At 41.2% G+C, this 19,577-nt stretch overlaps 1 protein-coding gene across 22 annotated transcripts in view; it reads left to right on the top strand.

Annotated features, from left to right (window-relative positions):
• The first annotated feature begins 1,342 nt into the window (after positions 1 to 1,342).
• LOC134551255 (poly(rC)-binding protein 3-like) overlaps positions 1,343 to 19,577 on the top strand; it is a 141,647-nt gene continuing 123,412 nt past the window's right edge. For 2 of the 22 annotated variants that reach the window (XM_063398690.1, XM_063398673.1), the window contains exon 1: positions 1,344 to 1,901. The gene's annotated coding sequence lies outside the window, so the exon portion shown is untranslated. Of the gene's footprint in view, positions 1,902 to 1,935; positions 2,233 to 2,265; positions 2,402 to 19,577 lie in introns of those variants that run through there. The other 20 variants (XM_063398680.1, XM_063398628.1, XM_063398763.1 and 17 more) reach the window with 16 other exon arrangements.

Genomic DNA, 19,577 nt, shown 5'->3' with positions numbered 1-19,577 from the left:
AATCTTGTGTGCCCTTTTGCTCTTGCAAGCCTGCACATGAGACTTTTGGACTAGAGTTTCCTATGAGCTTCACTTAAACATTCTCTCTTTTAAATCAAGTGGTCTTCTAAAAGTACACTCTTCATTACATTGGGCACATGCTCAAATTCAGCGAATTAATAAAGCAGCAAAACCCCTCTGTGACCATCTTTTGTGCATAAGGGTGCTTTGAGAATAAGTCTGTATGTGAATTGGTTTAGTTTGAGAAAACAGTGTTCACTGCAGCAGGACAAACAAGTGTGATCAAAGACGGCATGGGAATGAAATGGAAAAAACAACATTTGTAGTAGAAGTTGATTTTTGAGTTGATGGAAACCTGACAGAGGCAATACAGGGTTAATTTCAGATGCCCTTTATCTCAGCTCTAAAAGACCATGCAGTTGGTCAATAGGATTAACTACTTTTACACAGATTTGTACATAAACATTGAGGCACGAGACTTGGACATGAGCTGAGTGCCCTCCCTTTGCAACGATTACATTCTTGAACGTCTGGGGAGGGAATTAGGTGACAGTGGCTATTGGCTTCCCCTCACATGAACCTAGCTGTTGTCATCCAGCCATCAACAGACTGGAAATTACTATCTCGAAGGCACTGCAGAGTTCACAAGAGTCTTATGGGACTGAAACCACTCCCTTCTCCCACTCTGCCCTCCCCATGCAAGAATCAGTGGCATCCAGCTACTTGCACAGTGTGAACTGGACATTTGTGAAGTGGCGTACAAGCCCAGGCACTGCTGGTGGAGGCACTGTGCTTGATCAAGGGTGTGTGGGCTTTTTTTGGGTTTTGTTGTTTGGTTGGTTTTTGGTTTTCTGTTAGTTTTCAACTCGAGCGCACTATATAGTTAGAAACCTCAGGCTGTAGTTTCTCCTCACTCACAGCACTGGAATATGTTCGTGTAAAATGTGTCTATTTCAAATTACATTAAATCCTCCAGTCTTCATATAAATGCACCCCTGTATTGTATTAATGCACCTCTGTACTGTATTAATGTACTGCTTTACTTACTGGTGCATTGGGAACTTCTTGTTAATGTTTTAATTAACAAGGCAAGTCACCGCCTGTACTATTTGTGTGATGCACCATATCTGTGGGGTTGGAGTCTACCTCTGCCCAGCCCTGGTCAGTCGACTTGGTTATATAAGGTGCACAGATCTGGGTACCTATAAATATTAGCCAGCAGCTGTCACAAAGGGATTGTGAACGAGCTGCTCGGGACCTCGAAAACATAATAGCTTGGCACCCAGAAATACACAACTTTGATAACATACTGCAAGGTCACGTATTGGGGGGAGAGGGTAAGGAGGTGGTGACTGCTTTTAATCTTTGTCTCTTTTATTAAAAAAAACCCCTTATTTTCTTGTGTTGTGTTTCTGGTATACGTTGGATATTTACAATTTTTATCACATTAGGATATGACATTCCTGGCCTTGCCAGTGCTTTTGTTTGGATATTTATAGCAGCTTCTGGTCATTGTTGAGCAAAGGCGATTGCCCTGCCCTCTGGCCCTTTCTTAAGCAGATTTTGGGCAGAAGCTCCTCTCGTGTGGCACTAATTGAAGTGACTGGTGGAGGGGGTGTTATGAGCACACTTGTGCTGATCCGCCAGGGTCTGAGCCAAGGGAGGAAGAGAGGATAAAACGGGGAGAAGGGAGGAAAGAGGAAGGAGGAAAAAAAAAAAAAAAAAAAGGAGGGAAAAAAAAAAAAAAAAAAAAAAAAAAAAAAAAAAAAAAAAAAAAAAAAAGCGCCTGGCTTTGGCTGTCTCCGGCAGAGCGGAGGGCTGCGAGGGCTGCCGGCCATCTGTCCGCGCAGGGCGGCTCGGCGGGAGCTGCGCCCGGGAGGCGGGAGCGGAGCGCTCCGCAGGTGGGTGCCGGCGCCGGGGGCTCCGCGCGGCGCCCGGGGGCGCTGCCGGGGGCGCTGCCGGGGGCGCGGGGCGCTTTGTGCGCGGCGGGGCCGAGCGGGCCGGGCCGCCCGCGGGGAGCCTGGCGGGCCGCGCCCGGCCGAGCTCCGTCCGGCCCGGGACGGGCAGCGCCGGGCCAAGCCCGGAAAACTCCGGCTGAAAAAGCGCGAACCCAACAAGTTGCGGTAGAAGTGCTCCGTGCGGAGATGGGGCCGCTTTATCCGCCGCACGAGTGAGCCGCGCTGAGGGAGAGCCGCCAGGGACCGTCGGTGGGGAAGTGTGGGCTGCCCTCGGGTGAGTAACCCCGCCCGAGCCGGGGCCCCGGCGCTCGAAGGCGGTGGTACCACCCGAGCCTGCTCGGTGCGTGTCCGTGTGTCCCCGGTGAATGTTTCCTGCAAGTTTAGCGTGAAGCGCGGAGAGGCCGAGGAGACCGCAGGGGTTCGGAGGGATTAGGAAGGCAGAGGTTAGTAAGTTTCTGACGGGCTCTAAACCGGCATCGCTGTCAGAGGCAACCAACCTGGAATATTGCCCCATATTTTGGAATTTGTGTTGGCATTGGAAGTTATCACTTTTCGTTCGACTCTTAATGTTTCTAGAGGCTTTTCTTGCTGTTGTTTTTAAGTTGCTGTGTAAACAGCCTGAGTAAACAACCGGGTCGTCGCTCAGCGAGTTGTGCAGTGGGGAAAAAGTGAACTTCAAAGTGTGTGTTTCCTAAAGAAAAGTTCGAAAATATATGGTAGTTTTAAATTAACAGGAGTAATAGAGGAGTCTGGGCTTCCTACCTCATTACTACGATTATTAATATTATTATTTTTGAAGAGGAAAGAAAAATTGTTGCTGTGCGCCTAAAACGATGTTTTAATGTCCTTTATGCATCTGTTAGAAGATCCTGTTAGTGGATATGGTTATGTTTAGTGTACAGCTTGTATCTGTGTTTCTGATAACCTTCCTAGTGCTACTGGAAAAATAAAGACTCAGTTAACGCACATTACCTGAACGTATCTTAACAGCTCAGGCATAAATTATAGGCAGCAAAATGCAGTTGTAACCTGCAAATCCTTTGCATGTTTATCTTCAAGTGTTAAAAGAAACAAATAAGTATCTGTTAGACATCTGTGTACCATCCAGTCTAGCTGTAGGTCTTGTTTGTTTCTTTTGTATTTGGTTCTAGAAGTAGAACAATAGTGGAAAATGGAGTTGAGCAGCTGGTAATCCATTTGTCCATTGCTTATCCCTAAAAAGATTCCTGATCAAAGTTCATGAACTACCACTGAGAATGGTTCAAAGCAGAGTCCAGGAATTGTCCATGCTGAAATCCTTCAAGAGTTTATTAAAATAAACAGAAAAGCTGAGGTTTGCTTCCTCATAAACCTCTTAAGAAATATGTCCTCTATCTAGCGTGCTACTCACTGTATTGAAGGCAAGGAAAAACCTTGATGAATCATGTGGATATTGCTCCATACCGTCCTTATCTATAATCAGGCAAACAAAAATATTTTTACTTTCTTCAGTCTGGAGTAGCTGGTTTCTTACAGAAGACCTTGCCTTCTTTCTTTCTCTCATCTGTGTCCTTGCTGCAAAAACAAGTCCTCAGGAATGTAAGTGTTTGTTTTAGTGGTTATATTCCTTATCTCTTCTGCCTTCCAATTTATGCTGGTTTGAATATTTCTGTAATATTGAATTCAGCTGCCATTACTTCCTTCAAGGACCCTATTTAAACACATTTATAGAGTATGTGCACTATGATAATATGTAGCGCCATGGATATATTTAATTTTATTCCTACATGGCTCAATCGACTTCTCTTGTTATTTCAGAGAAGCAAGAGACATGATGAATGCTCCATTAGTGGTATTGGTAAGAAATACATTAATGTGAGTGCACAGTCAGTAAGAAAGTGTTTTTATTTGAAAGCCTTCCCGTACCAGACAGTGTACTAATAATCATAACCTGTGCCGCATATCTTCAGTGCTAGATTGCATTTGCTTTTAGGTTCTTTAGAAATACAACTTTTATTCAGGATAGCTGCATTTCCACCAAATGCCCAGGCTCCTTGTTCCTTTGCCGCCTCTGAATGCTGTGGGGATTTGCTGTGCAAAGGACTGGGTGTCCATGAGGAAGGCAGTTCACATGCAGCCCTTCTCAGAAGCCAGCCTTGGTATCGTAGGGTGCTGAGGGCCGATAATGAAGTCAAGTGAAATGTGGTATTAAAAATATAAGTCAAATCCAAATACTGCTGTGTTGGTTGGATACCCAAGCGCAAGCTGGAATAGCCACTCTGACAGATAACTGAAAATGTGGTGAGCGACTTTTGCAAGCCGTGAGGGAAAGCGCTCAGTTTTCTGCGTGTGAAACCGCTTTCCTCGCATCCATCGCAGGGCAAGAGCCTGTCCTGGGGAAAGGGGTTCACGTCTCTCATGCTCAGTGCCCAGGAAGAAGGACAGGACATGGGGGAGCAGGGGGTGAGGTGGCCCTCCTGCTTAGGAATGCTGGCAGCCTGGGTCCAGGCATGCTGGGCACGGACAAATCCAGAGGGACCCTGCAGCAGGGCAAGGGTTTATCACTGCTGTGGAAAGTTGTGGAGCTGCTTGCAAGGGTAATGGAGGGCATGACTGCAGCCACAGGCGTGTGTGGCCGAAGTGGAAAAGAGGTATTTGTGGGAAGGAAGGGTTTTGGAGTGTCAGATGTTGTGGCAAAACACATGGTGGTCATGGTGTAGTGTTTTTATGGTGGAAGAGAGATCAGAGGTCTGGTGGAGCAAGCAGTAAAGGCAGGCAGGTGACACCAGGAGCCAGAGATCTTAATGCCACCACAGGGACGCTTTGCAGCTGGATGGATGACCCAGTTTGGGTGCTTTGGAAAGAGTGAGTCAGGAGCTGGGAAGAACCATTGAGGTTCCTGTTTGTCATCACGGACCGAAGAGGAAGCATTGGGCAGCTAACCTGAGAGGAGATCATGTGCAGCAGTTATAAATGGGGTGCAGCATAAGGGCTGACAGCCAGGAGGAAGGGGCACTGTGAATAATCTTTAGCCTTTTCTGTGGTATATGTGAAACTGGGAGAACAAACTTAGTGTTCAGAGCAAAACTTAAGGATAGCAACTAAAATAATTCTGTAGCACTGAAGCTTTTTACTCTATCCCCAAGATTTTCAGTCAGTGGGATCTCTGATGTTTATAACAACATCATGATTGGGGATTATAGAATGCACAGAAATTAATTTTCATAGACTTTGCCAGATCGTTTTCCTTTAAAAGAGACCTAGTTGCACTTTTAATAACAGATGCACTCCGTTGTAATCATTTGCTAAGCAACAGGCTCACTGTGCTGCCTTTGAAGCACAAAAGCAAGGGACGCCTTGACATGTCACATAAAGCTTACGTAAAGTTTTGTGAGCAGCAGAAAGAGTGAGTGACGAATGCTTTCGGTTTTGTTCCTTACGTGAAAGTAGTTTAAAGTTGGGTATTTTTCTCTGCTGGCTGCCATCAGCAATAGAAGTATCAACAGGAGAAAAATGGGTCGCTTGGGTTTTAGCATTAAGCAGCAAATCCAGGGCCAATAGGATTTAGCTGGGATGTTAGGGTTTATTCAGTGCATTTAGTTAATGAAGTTGGGGAGGGGAGGAAGAAGGAAAAAGTCAGTGTCTGGGCTTGGGGGAAGGGTTGAAATAGCCTGCTGCCGCCGAGTACATCCTACGGTGGCTCCTCCTGATTGATAGATGCTCCACAAGACAAAAAACAACTGAGCAAAGGAGGTTTTAATTTAAAAACAGCAGCTCAGTGCCAGCTCTTTTGGATTAAAATCAAGCAGAAAGTTCATAACAGACATCTACCTGATCTTACGGGTGTGGTTTTTTACGCCTAAGGGTAGTGCCCATCAGCTGGTGATAGGGAAGAGGGAGGTAATAATACGTGTAAGCATCCATGAAGTGGTCATAGGGCCATGGAGATATTCAGCAAGAGCAATTGTGTGTTAATATTCATCAGTCAGGCACAGAAGTCAAGTTCAGGCTAACAAACCCCCTTTTGAGTGCTCTGCCAGATTCCTAGCAGACAGCCCATCATCCCCTCTGCACACGGGTGGCCCTTCGCTGTGCTCACCCGTATTCTGGAGCCTTTGTGTCCCCTGTCAGAGGCTGTCATCTTGTGTACACACATGCTGTTCAGCATCTTGACTTGCTTTCTGAGCCCTGAAAGCCTTCAGCACAGAGATGCAAAAAACAATTAGTATAGAAAGTCATTGTTATTTAAAATATAAAGGGCTATTATCTGTATGTCCAAAAATATTTTGCAAACCAATATGGATTGATCTCTTCCCTTAAGGGAGTTAGTTGGTTGGGTTTTTTAATTCTGGTTCTCTAATTCTGGCTTCCACTTGGATAAGACCTTATTTTCCCCAAAACTGTAATGGTCATTTAGAGTCAGATGAAGTTTCTTTTTCCCATGCACCTCCTCCTCGTTCTGTGCTTGACCATAGTATCTCGATGCTGCTGGGAGTTGTTGAGCAGTGATTAACACTGTCGACACTCAGCCAGTGACCTCAGCAGACTTTCCTCCTGTGGGGGATGTGGGCATCGGTGGCAGGATCTGACAAACAGTACGGAATAAATAAGCAATAGGTTTACAAAATTAGTAAAAAACAGTCCATGTGTCTCTTGTTCTTGGCATAATCTGGTTGCTCAGACAGCCTATAGCTTGATACAGTTCTGTGAGGGGATGCTGCAGTATTTCTTAGTAGGATTTATTGCAGTGTCAACTGAAAACTTTCACAAAATGAGCTGGAAAAGATAGTTGAATGTGTGGTTTTTTGGTGGGCTTTTTTTTTTTTTTTTTAACTTTAGAAACACTTTTAAGATAAATATTTTCAAATAAGATTTTTTTTAAAATGCAGTGAAAATGCTTAGGAAAACACTCTGCTTTTCTGCTTTGTCCTGTACTGGTTTATTTCTGTTAGATTCACAGTACATTTACTGGAAAACATTTACTTTTAGAATAGTTTAGACACATGTCTGTAATAAGAAAGAAAGAATTTGATTTCATTGAAATTAAACCAACAAAAGGGCTTGACTGTGATGATTACAGCAGGGCTTTATGAATGTTCAGCCAACTTTTAGAGAATCAGGGTGGCTGTGTCAGAACAACAGTCCCAGGCGTGGGACTCCCAGCAGGAGTCTGGGCAGCTGCACATGGAGAATTTGAGGTCTAGGAAAAGACTTCTGTCATATTTATATACAAATAGGTGTATGTTTGTTGGGAAACAAATACAGATATTATTGCTGATCTTAGGATTTTATGAAATGAACTCTGAACAGTCTGATTGTCTCAGTGGCAACAAGGGAAGCTTAATATTATCCCAGATGCAGAGCACACTACAGGAAAGTAAAGAGGGTTATATCTCCCAAGAAAAAAAATACTTTTGGATGTATCTACATCATAATGAAGGGTTTGGCGCAATGTCCACACCATCTAGTCCTGTATTTACCTTTACCCCTGTTGGTATATATTTTCTTGTCAGTGGGCAGTAAAGCACTTATTCAGCATTTGAGCCTAAACGACCAGAAGGACAAAATCTGAGTCTTGAAGACCATAAAATTACTTTTATGTGATTTCACTCAGTTAACGAAACTGTCTGCATACTTTCAGGATCTCATTAGCATAGTTCTAGCTGTATGCCAGCATCTACCCAGAAGAGCAAACAGAAATTTACTGGCTGTGTTGCAATATTAAACATTCTAAAGAATAACAGCGGAGATTTTAAATGAAAAGGTTGTGAAACACGGGGGGATAATGCAACTTTTGTGAATGCTGTAAATCCACTCAATAATTACTATGTAGACTCAGATCCTTGACCTGTGCAGATCTGGTGGAGATTTCCTTACCTATGATCAAACTATTAAAAAACCTGTTTTCTTTCTTTATATAAGTGTATGCTATACCTGTGAGAGTAAATTAAAATAAAATATTTTGCTCTTGCAGATGGGTAGACATAAGAGTTATTCCTTTGTTCCGTTAGACAAATTTATAGTATTCATTCACAGTGATGAGAATTAGCTTTGGAGTTACAAGTCCTTTTAATTCAGAGAAATTTAGATAGGGGGATTTTGATTGAGTAGTAGGGAACATCAAAAGTTACACCATTGGATTTCTCTGTGAAGAACAAGGGCTGTGTGCAGACACCGAGAGATGCACTTTGTTTCCCCCGTCCTCCTTCCCCATCAGTATTCACAGTGCAGAAGTAGAGATGCTTGGTAGGTATTGAAGAGGCTGTCACTGTTAATTTACTGTGAGCATCCCACAGTGACTGGGGTGGAGTAGAGGAAGCTGAATAAAAATTATAAGAGCTATTGAAACTGGCTTGTTACAAAGTCCAGTGTCCCTTCAGTGTTTGTAATGTCAGATAAGTAAGATTCTCAGAATCCGATCCCGTGTTTTAAAATGCTGCCTAAATTTTGGAAGCTTCTCTAGTTTGTGTAGGAGTGATACTTTTCTGACAAAAGACTCCAGCATGAGCCATGATGGTGGAGCCTCGTAAAGCTATTATTTTTTCATTGAAAAGCAGATCCCCAAGCAGCCTCCAATCCTTACAGAAGTGTGGCTGCACTTGGAGGTGTCTGTTTGGAGGTGACCATCACGTGCTGGATGTGGCTTTCCCACACTTCCAACTAGTGTTGCTGCTGGCATCCTGTTTGATTACAGGAACCTTAATTGCCAGTAAATCTCTAGGATTTATTCCCATGGATAGTACCCATTAATCTGTTGGCATGTCCTGTTATAACTTAATATGTGACATTGTGGTATTCATCCTTATTGGTAGCTAATTAGAGTTTCTGAGTAATTTCCCCCATGTCTTGAGAAGCATGGTTTTAGAAGGCATTGATCTTGAGCTGTGACACAGTAACTTCACACACAGAACTGTTCCTGTTCCTGGCTGTGGAGCAGAATGCATCAGCTTAAACACTGCAAATGCAAATTGCTTCCCTCTGCAGCTATTAAGACTGTCATGACTGAGTGTAAGAGTAGCTCACCTGTTTTATTCCATATTGCTGCAGAGTAGGATCACTTCACTCACCAGTTGATGATGAATGATACCTCTCAGTGATACTTCCTAGCCAGTAGGTGAACAAGCTCCTTGCAATTGTGGGAACATACTTCATTGTGCTTGGATGACACTTTCTGATTTCTTACAAACAACCCTCCTCTCTTCCTGGTTTCTAATTTCAATGAAAAGATGATAAAAGGCAGAAGTATGACCATTTAAGTGACCTATCTTGATATTTCCATATTTTCTGTTATTACCCTTTTTCTGTCAAAGGTAGCCTTAGCTTTTGGATTTGGTAAATTTTGACAGGGCTCTCTTTGTTTGCTTTGGTTTTTGACTGGGCAAGTGTATGAACACCACTTGCGGTGGATTACATATATACGCGTGTGTATATATACATATATATCCAGTTTTGTTGGTAGTTACTTCTTGACCCCAGATTTGCCGGGAGGAGATTGCTGACACACAATTTGGACTTTGGGCTGTGCCTTGTCATTCCTGTGTTTCCTTTTAGGCTGATCTACTAACCAGGACCTATTCACTTTTAATCCTGTTTATCATCTGAAAAGAGATCTCCCAGCACTGTGACCTTTCCTTGCTTGTTTTACCACTGGTTAAGAAACAACCCCAATCATGCTTTGAGTGGGTGTGTGGAGTTACTGGGGTGTTGGCAGTAAAATGTAAGAGAGGCCTTACAAAAAAAGTGTACAGGAGTCTATTTTACTGTGCTTTTATTGAACACAGATTATTCTGCACAGATGGATAGGCTTTTACTTGGCTCAGGTGTACAGGGTCCACCAATATAAGTCTAAACCTTCCTAAAGCGACTTGAATTCCCCTCGGAGAAATTGAAGTTCCTGAAATGGAGTTTTCTTTTACCTTGTGACCTTTGTGATTTCCCATCCCTAGACAGGAATGACCCAGTCTCCAGTGAATATTGTTGTTGTTATTATTATTAGTCAATAAAGTTAAAAGCAGATCACGTATATATTAGGGGATAAATAAAAATGTAAGTAGCCATAACTGGGGTTGCCTATAGCTACTAATAAAATGTTACATTCAATTTAGCTCTGTATGCCTCTAAGATCATACTTAAAAATACATCAAAATGTGATTCTCTCAAAGAGAATATAGCTGAGCTGCCAGGAAAAATAATTTTATTTCTAAATAATATATTTTAAATATACAGGACAAGCTTGAAAGATTGCAGATACACCTTAAATCAGTTAAATTTCTAGTTCCTATGCTGCTAATGCAATTCACATTTTTCAGATACATATATTTTATTACATGGGGGGATCATTTTATGAGGAGTTTGAGATTTTTGCACAATCCTTTCTTGGTTGTGTTGGTTTCAAAGATATTAATTTTTACTCAGTTGAAAAAATTAACTGGAAGCTTTAACTAGAACTTTCTCAGTTTTATACTATATTAAATTTCTTGCATGCTTAATGTGGGCAAAATGTGTGCTTATGTTTGCCCTAGTTTAAAAGGAAACTAATTTGTGCTGTTACTATGCTTTCTGAAAAAAGTTTGAGATAATTTGTTGCTTGGAATAACCACAGAAATGTTTCAGTTTAATTTGTTTTGGATTGATACTTTTATTTTCTTAATAGCAATTGCAGTTTTTGGGGGTGAGGGATAGCCACAGAATAAAACCACTTTGATCCTGCAAATATGTTTAAAACTAAGGGCAAAGACTTTTGTAAAGATCACATCAGCACAGATTCAGTCTAGTGATGAGTTTGGCTCAGCATGTCTTCTGCTGCAAGCCTTATTTCAAGAGATTATTAGTCAAAAATTGAAAACTGTGCAGACATCTCTTGCAGAAAACTGATAATCTGCCTAATGGGCCTCAGCAGTCTGGGGAAAGCCAACAAACAGGGTGTGTACTTGAATTCTTTTCATTAAAACCATTTATTAATGTAGATGTCAAATGAATGGGCTATACTAATAAACAAAAATGGGGTTATCGCTCCTGTTTGAGGCAAGCTTTCATGTCTGCAGCCCTGAATAGCTGCTGCCTGTAAAAGTCTCTCTACACTTCTCACACAAACGAAGGATTTACAGAAATGCGTTTGTTCAAATAAATACCTTTTAAAATCTATGATGTATAATCAACAATGTATGACATCATCTACATTAATTTTAACCTTAAATTGTTCAGTTAATACTTGGTCAAATGCAATAGTTTTGAGCAAGCTGAGTACCGAATTTACGTACCTACCTATGGTTTTTAGATATGCATAGTGACTTTGTGACAAAAAAAGTATTAAAGGAGATTCTGAGAAATAAATATCTTCCTTTTATTGTCAATCTGAAGTTCCATTGATTTGTATTCCTAGCCAGCAATGATCTTGTATTTGTAACTAGTTCTATTTAAATATGGTTTAGCTGGTTAGTTTTTGCAAATTGAAACAGCTATTTCAGTGTATTCCATTCATTTGCTGCCTTACTTCTTTGGAACAGATTCTGAGGGTTTTCCTGAATTTTAACGTGTATAGAAGGCCAAGCTTTAGGTAGCCCTGCCCAACTGTAATATGCAAGGAAAATGTTGAGGATGAGATGTCCACAAAATCCATGACAGAATTTCTCCTCAATTAATCTGTTGGAACAGTAGAATGAAAGCAGATTGCTGTCTAATCCCTGAGGACTCCTGGGACCCTCCATCTTCCTACATCAAATTTTTGTAATGACACAACGATGTTCCTAGAATCTTCTATTGACTTTGGCTACAGAGTGGCATCTCATTGTGAAAGTGATGTGTAATTCTGCTCCAGCTTGTATCTGGATAAGAACTTTTTCTCCAAGTAAGAAGTGATTGGACAAGAGGAATCAGCTTCACTGGTGCCAAGAGAGGTTTAGACTGGATATTAGAAAAAAAAAATTCTCTGAAAGGGTTATCTGGCACTGGAACATGCTGCCCAGGGAAGGGGTTTTGTCACCACCCTTGGAGGTATTTAAAAGACACGTAGATGTGGCACTGAGGAACATAGTGTTGGTCTTGGCAGTCCTGGGTTAATGGTTGGACACAATGATCTTAAGGGTCTTTTCCAGCCTCACTGATTCTGTGTTTCTATTGTCCATGGAAATTGTGTTTTCATAGGCTTTGTCTTCTTTCTCCATCCATTCTCCTAGCTTTCACTGCTCTCTTCAGAACATGGTCTGAGTTTTAAACCTTGATGGCTCCTTCTGTTGGGGTAAAAGGAGAAAGGATTGACTTTGCAAAGATACATTGTCTCAGTGATGGGACCAGTGCAAAGTCAATGTGGTACGTCCATGAGATTGGAAACGGAGTGTTAAAATCTTTGCAGTATGTGTGGATAGAAAAAGCTTACCTTGGTATGTGGATTGTTTTCCACATCCCTGAGAGGAGGTAATATTTTTACTGGTGTAGGAAAGTTTAGTGGTTTAGTACAGGAACACTACTGTGTCCATCACCTCTTTGCTTCAGTAGGAATAAACTTTTCAAAACTTGTGTGTTTTCATTTCAACCGCTTGGAATGTTCAGCAGTGAAAAAACTAAAAGACCATATTCTAGGTAGACTTTCCCCCTCATTCCCCCATTCAAAGCAGCCTTGTGGATCTCACATTAATCATAAGGCCAGTTTCTTGTCTTTTCGTAGATCTGTGCTGCTCTGTTGAATGTATTAGAAAAGTCACATTAGAGATCGAAGGTTATTTTGGAAGTTTGATCTGTTTGCAGGAGAAGCTGATCTTTGGTGTGCAAGTATCTTTCAGTTTTGAGGTGAATCTCTGCTTACTCGTTCCAATTTATATGAGAATGTATGTCTTACATTGACATTATTTGAAAATTTGCAAGTTGGATTAATTGAGAGCAAGTCTTCTCTTGCTGTTTGAGGCACTTCGTGGGCACTCAATAGATGTCCATCTTTAAGTGTTATGATGGGTAGTTTGCCATGTGTATGCCATTTTTCCTGTGTGTGGTTAATTTTAACAACCTGCCTCCCATAAGTTGGAGGAGGAAATAAAATTATTTCCTTTACTCAACCTGTTTTCTAATTTTTTACTCAACTTTGATGTCTCCTTTGAATTCATCTCTGCTACTAGGCACCCGGGTACCAAAACAAACCCCAGTCCATTTGCCAGGACACCACAGGATTGGGTTGTGTCCTGTGAGGTGCAAGACTCGTCTGTTTTACTTGGAACTTCGACACGTATGAAGTGACTCCACCTGGATTAAAATGCAATTATTTTGCATGCTGCTGTGGAGTATTAGCTTTTGCAAATGTCTGGCCTACATTCTTCTGTTAAGTTTTTCCTTCTTTAGCTCAAGGAAGTTGCTTGTCATCTTACCCTCTACCAGGACCCTCAATAATTCTCTTCTTTCATCTGTATTGTTACCTGTAAGTTATTTATAGACTGTGATCATATTCTGCTCAATCCTCTTTTCTGGATTATAGAACTTCAGCTTCCTTAGTCTGTCTTCATATTCGGTGTCATATCCTCCAATTCCTATATCATTTAAGTTAGCCTTCTTTGTATATGCCTAGTTATTTTATATCTTTTTTTGCAATATGTGAAGATAAGAGCTGCATGTGATATTTCATTTGTGGTCACATCATGACTCTGTACTCTTGGAATTATTACCTCCTTGGATTTATATGAGATATATGCACATCAAAGACCAGCAGTTGCTTCTCCTGCAAACAGATCAAACTTGCAAAATAATCTTCAATTTCCAATCAAATATTGAGCCTATTTTCAGATGGCATCACACTCTATGGTTCTAGGCAACATTCAGTACCATTTCTATTCCAGCCTGAAGCAAGAACAGCTTTATGTATTGTGAGTAAATATTCCCTTGTTTTCTACATCAGCAGATTTCAAATGTCTGCAGATTACTATTCTCTTGTAGACAAAGACAAATCAAATGGGAAGGTGGAAAATATTTTCCCCAAAGTACATAAACTTAGTGCTTGTGAACTTAAAAAAAATAAATTAATAAGTAATTCGTCTTTACTGGAAATATGTTTGGGTTTTGGTTAATTTCCATGTGTATTTGTCATTTTTTTATTTCAAGAGAGCAACAATAGCTCTAAAATAGAAGGAAATGAACTGCACATAAGACCAGCTGCTGGCAGGACTCACAAAATCAACTTTAGTTTCTGTGCTTAGGAGGCCTCTAAATTTTTAGAAGCTTGGTTGGTTTGGTTCTTCACTCCACACTCATGCCTTCAGTACATCAGCCTCTGAACCGTCTAATCTGTCTTGAATTCAAAATGTTTTCTGTTTGTATGACCCAACAATGAATTACATTCATAAATTGAATTACATAGAAATATCATGTGGTTCTATTAATGGCATATGCAGTAACTTCTATAATTAAAAAACCCTTTATTTTAACTTGCTGTAATTTACTTGTAGCATGCATTTTCCAGCTCAGTAGTCTTTTTCAGCTAAATTTATCCTACATTTCTAATTCTTTCTCTACTGCTGCTGCTCCTCCCTTGAGTAACATTTAGGACCTTTTACTTCCTTCCAGAGCTGCTTATCTGTGGAAAAACTCCCACTACTAGCATCTTGTATACTTGCCTGAGTGAATCCTAGAATTTTAGAACTAGTAAGAAATCAGTTTGTTGCTTGATTATCAAATTCACCTGCCCATTCTGGTGTAAACACTTAAAAGATTATGTGCCAATTATATTGCCTTTGGTAGCTTCTTATTCTTCCCATCCAGATTTAGCATTGTCCTAAGTAGTCTCATGTCTTTTTTGCTTCCATACTAGTCTGTGCCAGAGATTAATTTGTTTCATCATCTTCAGTTGGAAAAAAATTAAGTGTTGCTGTAATATTTAGGAAATACTTTGCTGCAAGGATGACTCTTATTGTAATTCAGGTGAAGGTTGAGTAAGGCAAGCTGTCTTTAAAATGTGCCTGCTTCCTCCTCTGGTGGTGGTCTTGCTGATTCTGGTAAATCCATTTTGATTGCTAGGTTATACTGGTTATTCTAAATAGTAATAAAAAAAGTTTTAGGTGCATTAAGTGCTTTAGGATTAGTGCCAGAATGAATGTCATTAAGAAGTCTAATGAATCCAGTGTGTTCCCTTTTGAAGTTAGCAGTCACTGAGATCTGGGAGAGCAGTATTAGTACTGAAAAGTTGAAATGCAGTCCAAAGGAAGCCCAAGGAAAGGGGAAGGACTGCAGAAATTGAACTGGAATTACAAAATAACGGGATTTAGGGAGAAAATTTAAGCCATTTGGAAGAAATTTTCAAACCCTGGGGCTGGAGTCTTATCTCATACCTTATTGCCACTGAATCTGCAGAGACATGGCTTTGATTACTTTTATCTGCTGGGTAAATGAGTGGCTGCTTCCTAAAGTCAGTCTTAGACTATTAGATGGGGAGTTTGTCTTGCCAGACTGTGCTGGGAACCAAGGGGTTCAGGATAGTTATTCCTGGTTTGCTTCCCTGACCTGTAGAACAGGTCTCTGGAATGTCCATGACATTACTGTTAACAGAAGGATGGGGAGGGACATTCCAGAGGACAGGTGTGTTCCATGAGTGCCTGAGTTTGGGAAATTGAAGGGGCTAGTTATTTATTTCATTTATTTACTTGGCATCATTTCAGATTAATAACCTGCCCAGGAAGTTTGTGCTGTTGTACTTCAATAGCAAAAGAAAAATATGTGGTGAAAGACAGACATGTAGAGAGATAACAGGTTCTCCAGATCAAAAGAAGCAGTTGGGTTTCACAGCTGGGACTCTTTGTATGGTTGGTTTCTGAAACAAATGATGCTGCCACGTTACTGCAGTCGGCTGCAAAAGCCTGGGAGTGCCCTTCCAGCCCTGCAGATCTGTCCAGCATCTGGAGATGGAGGCCAGGGAACAGAAAGTGGGTGGGCTCTGCACTGCAAGTGTGTGTCCCCGTGGTATTTATAGGCTCTTAGAGCATTTTTAGTAGGCAGGGCATGGGCAGGGAGCTGTGACCATGCTGCTTGTGCCTGAGCTGCCAGAGAGAGAATAGGGAGGTATTTAGGGACTTTTTGTTTTGTGGATGGTTTGGTTGGGGTTTGGCTTTTCTGCTTTTTGGGTTGGGTTTTTTTCATTTTTCTCTTTTTTTTTTTTTTTTTTTTTCTTCTTCTTCTTCTTCTTTTTTTTTTTTTTTTTTTTTAACGAAACCACCGAGCTTGATTAGTCTGCTGAGTGCAGGCAGTTATGCTGCATGGACTGGTTGTTGTCTTATGTCTGTACCTTCTGGGATGAGCAGAAGTGGCTGTTCCACAGCTTCACCTCACAGGCAATGGAAATGCAACTAAGTCTGCTCCTGAGTCAGCAGTTGTTTGGGGGGGCGGATTAGTTTACAAACAAACCAGACTTTCGAGATCTGAGCAGTAATTTGTAGTAAGTTCTCTTGCGTTGTGCTGGGCTACCCTTGCAAGGTTACATAGGAAACAGGCTCCTGGTCACAGAATTTCCTTGGAGGCAGAAAGTCTGTACCTGTTAGAAGATCCAGAGATGAGGTGGACATAGGACATGAGTGACTGCTGCGTGTAATGCTCCCCTTTCTGTTCCCTCAGCTGAGGCCATGCTGCATGCATTCATAGGCTGAGGAATGCATCCCCGGCTGAGCTGGGACCCAGCTGCATTTGGGACATCAAGTCCCTAAACGTTGCTGGCGCTGGGCTTGGAGTAAGGCAGCTGGGACCCACTGACAGTGCATTAATTCATTTTGACAGGGAAGCAGAGCTGGAAAAGGATGATTTTCTGAAGAGTTAGGGCATCAGAAGTTGATACCACAGCACCACTGTGGGCTTAAAGTCGTTATATCCTGACTGCTTTTTGTGCCTGGGTAATTCATGCACCTTAATTGCTTCATCCTTTGGCTTGCAATGAACATGACCACCAGGGTGTTTGTCAGAAAGTCTGTCTTTAAATTGGAATGGCACAGGGAATGCTTACAGAGGCAGGAAGTGTTCTATCCCTTCCTTGAGCTCTCTTTCCCCTCCACTGGCCCCTTCTTTTACCTCCCCATACTTTTTTTTTTACCTTGTCTGCTAAAGAAAATGTAATACACAAATCAGAGTAACAGTCATTTTGTGCACTTTTGACATCAAAAAAGTGATCAGCTCAGGAGAGCTAAGTTGCAAAGTGCTGTGGAACAGTCACAGTTCAAGACCAATGGAAAGTGCACTAGTTCATAATGCTGGGAGGGCTGTGTCTCTTGTGTTAGCTCTCCATTTCTCCTCTGTACCCACTGATCAGGCACTTGTCAATGGTAAGGAGGCCCTTTCTGGTGTGATCTGAGTTATTTTACTCTATGTGTGGCAGTATTCTTTGCAAAGACAAGCCTGTATATTTCAAATTGACTTTATTGTTATGAACCAAGGATAGTAAATTTTAATGCAAGTTTCAACAGCACGTTTCTTTTATTTATTTTTTTACTTGTTTTATTAACATGACTTTCGATTTTCTCTAGCTAAGCAGCTCAATTCCATTGTGTCAGGTAACAAAGATGCTCAATAAGTTTTCATGGCCACATAAGGGAAAATCATACATTTTATTTCATCCAAAAATAAGGATTTTTTCTGAAGTAGTCAATTACTCTTTGACGACACTCTGGACCACTGATTCCTAGAGTCAAGTTTTTATTTGAGTTTTTTGCAGATTTATAGTAATACAAATTTGAACATTAGATGTTTTAGGATGTTACGACTTGGGGAAAAATGTGTCTCAGTCTCTGTTCTGCATCTTTTGTTCTCAGTAAAGATTTCTGGTGTTATTTCATGTACTTGATCTGGATGTCTCTGATGCCATGGTTGTTCCCAGTTGCAAATGAGAGATGTTGACTGCCACAATGTTAGTCAGTCAGACAAAGACTGAAAGAAAACAATTTTATTTTTCTAGATCAAGTGCAAGAGTAGATGCATACAACTTTTCTGACTGATGTGCTCATGAATTCCTCTCCCCCTGTTTTTGATCCATGTTTGATCCTCACAAAGAATCTTGAGTGTGAGCCAGATTTCTCTGGGAAATTGTCCTCTTGATGATGATATTTGCCAAGAAAGGGATTTCCACAGATTTCCTTAGCAAGGGAAAGAACTGTTAACACTCTGTAGATGGGGGAATGGCTAACATGAAAACCACCGTGGAAAAAAATGAGATTATTCTTGCCTACATCATATCAATACATAAGAATTCTTTCTGGTGATTCTGTCAACCTATCAAGTTTTTTTCATGTTTTCTATCAAACAGCACTATCTCTACATAAGAATTGTTCTGAGTATTTTTTGAATTATTTCCTGAATAAAATATTGAGAAGAGGGGATGCTGTTTTTGTAACGAGCCTGCATAATCATCTAGGATGGGCCTTTGCCAGTGCATGCCACCTGTATTGTCCTTTCCTCTCTGTAGTACAGTGTATCACCAGAAGCCATGATGTGCCTATGACAGAGTTAGAGTTGAAGCTCAAACCTTTAGTCAGAATTTGGGAAGAGATTAGGAAAAAGAAAGTACATAGCCAGGAAGAAGCCTGTTCAAACGATTCATGGATGGAGCTAAATGCTCCAGGAACTTCAATGCTTAGTGGGCAGAAAGGTGCTTTTGTTTCCAAGTGCCTGAGGGGATATCTGTCATGTAGAAAAGTCTCCTCGTAGACCACGTAATCCTGGCAGGGCCCTTTTTTTGAGTTGTATCTGTTGCTAAATAGGTGCATGAGATTCTCCCAAAGGAAATACAGAGAGGACTATACATCTGTCAGAGCAGCAGCCCCCGTCCCCTGCCCCCAGTGGAACTAAGGAAAGGAAAGAATTCTGCAGGTAACTAAAATAAATAAAAAATAAGTGTTCTGTAGGTTGGTTCTACTTCTGGTAATTCTTGGGCAAATGGAGGTGACACACGGGACTTCTCCAGGGTAGCAGGTATGTACCTCTCTGGGCCCCAGATTGTGTATTGGCATTTCACTTAGTGCTGTAAATTAAGTCCAGACATTCTGGCTCTGAACCAAGACCAGGTGCAGATCTCTCGTGCTGAAGGTCAGTCTCGGGTAGACAGACATGGGTGCTTTCCTATGTAATGGAAGGCTGATAAACTACACAACAAAGGTTTGCAATGCAGTTTGTACTTAAACCCACCATGGCAAAGAGACCTGAAAACGTAAATATCTGTGACTTCAGTGCAAAGAAATCCTGTCTACAGAACATGAGTAGGGTGTCTCTTCTTCCCCCTTCCTTTTGAGGAAGGCTGTGATAGCAGTATTCTAAGCAAATTCTGATAAAAAGGTGTCTTAAAAAATGTTTTTCAGACCGTGGTCTGTGAACCGTATCTCAGAAACCCATGGCAGGTAAAGATGAAAAACAAGCATTTTGCCTTGGGCTTAATTTTGCTATTCAAAGGTCTGCATATCCACTGGAAAATATTTAGGGAATCTGTGAATTGAAAACAGTTGAAAATCACTGACCTGAAAATATATTTCCTTGTATTCAGAAAACCAGCGAGACTGAGTTAGTGGAACATTTCTCTATGGTGATGTTGATGTCTTTTCCTCCTACCCCCATCCTACTAATGGATCACATGATTTGTAACCAGAATATAGCCTTTCATTTCTTATGGTCCTTCTCTAATGAGATCCTTCTGTGTTG

Source organism: Prinia subflava, chromosome 1 (genome assembly GCF_021018805.1).
Source record: "Prinia subflava isolate CZ2003 ecotype Zambia chromosome 1, Cam_Psub_1.2, whole genome shotgun sequence".
Taxonomy (NCBI): Eukaryota; Metazoa; Chordata; class Aves; order Passeriformes; family Cisticolidae; genus Prinia; species Prinia subflava.
The sequence above is the reverse complement of the archived record's forward strand: the minus strand, read 5'-3'. Positions and strand labels throughout refer to the sequence as shown.